Source organism: Arachis stenosperma, chromosome 1, assembly GCF_014773155.1.
Source record: "Arachis stenosperma cultivar V10309 chromosome 1, arast.V10309.gnm1.PFL2, whole genome shotgun sequence".
NCBI lineage: Eukaryota > Viridiplantae > Streptophyta > Magnoliopsida > Fabales > Fabaceae > Arachis > Arachis stenosperma.
Window position 1 is genome coordinate 41,204,517 of NC_080377.1, and position 676 is coordinate 41,205,192.

General features: G+C 41.4%; 1 non-coding gene across 1 annotated transcript; it reads right to left on the reverse strand.

Annotated features, from left to right (window-relative positions):
- Positions 1-324: 324 nt before the first annotated feature.
- Positions 325-428, reverse strand: LOC130949886 (small nucleolar RNA R71). The gene has a single exon (XR_009073481.1). It is a non-coding gene; the product is annotated as a small nucleolar RNA R71 (small nucleolar RNA).
- Between the last annotated feature and the right edge of the window lie 248 nt (positions 429-676).

A 676-nucleotide genomic window follows, 5' to 3' on the forward strand; every position in this document is an offset into this window, starting at 1 on the left:
GGAAGAAGCATCTCAATCCCTGCCATTGGAGCAAACAATTTTGAGCTGAAGCCTCAACTAGTTGCTCTGATGCAACAGAACTGTAAGTTCCATGGACTTTTATCAGAAGATCCCTATCAGTTTTTAACTGAATTCTTGCAGATTTGTGATATTGTTAAAACTAATGGAGTAGATCCTGAAGTCTACAGGCTCATGCTTTTCCCCTTTGCTGTAAGAGACAGAGCTAGAACATGGTTGGACTCACAACCTAAAGATAGCCTGAACTCTTGGGATAAGCTGGTCACGGCCTTCTTGGCCAAGTTCTTTCCTCCTCAAAAGCTGAGCAAGCTTAGAGTGGATGTTCAGACCTTCAAGCAAAAAGATGGTGAATCCCTCTATGAATCTTGGGAAAGATACAAGCAATTGACCAAAAAGTGTCCTTCTGGCATGCTTTCAGAGTGGACCATTTTAGATATATTCTATGATGGTCTATCTAAGCTTTCTAAGATGTCACTGGACCATTCTGCAGGTGGATCCATTCACCTAAAGAAAATGCCTACAGAAGCTCAAGAACTCATTGACATGGTTGTAAATAACCAATTCATGCACACCTCTGAGAGAAATCTTGTGAGTAATGGGACACCTCAGAGGAAGGGAGTTCTTGAAATTGATACTCTGAATGCCATATTAGCTCAGA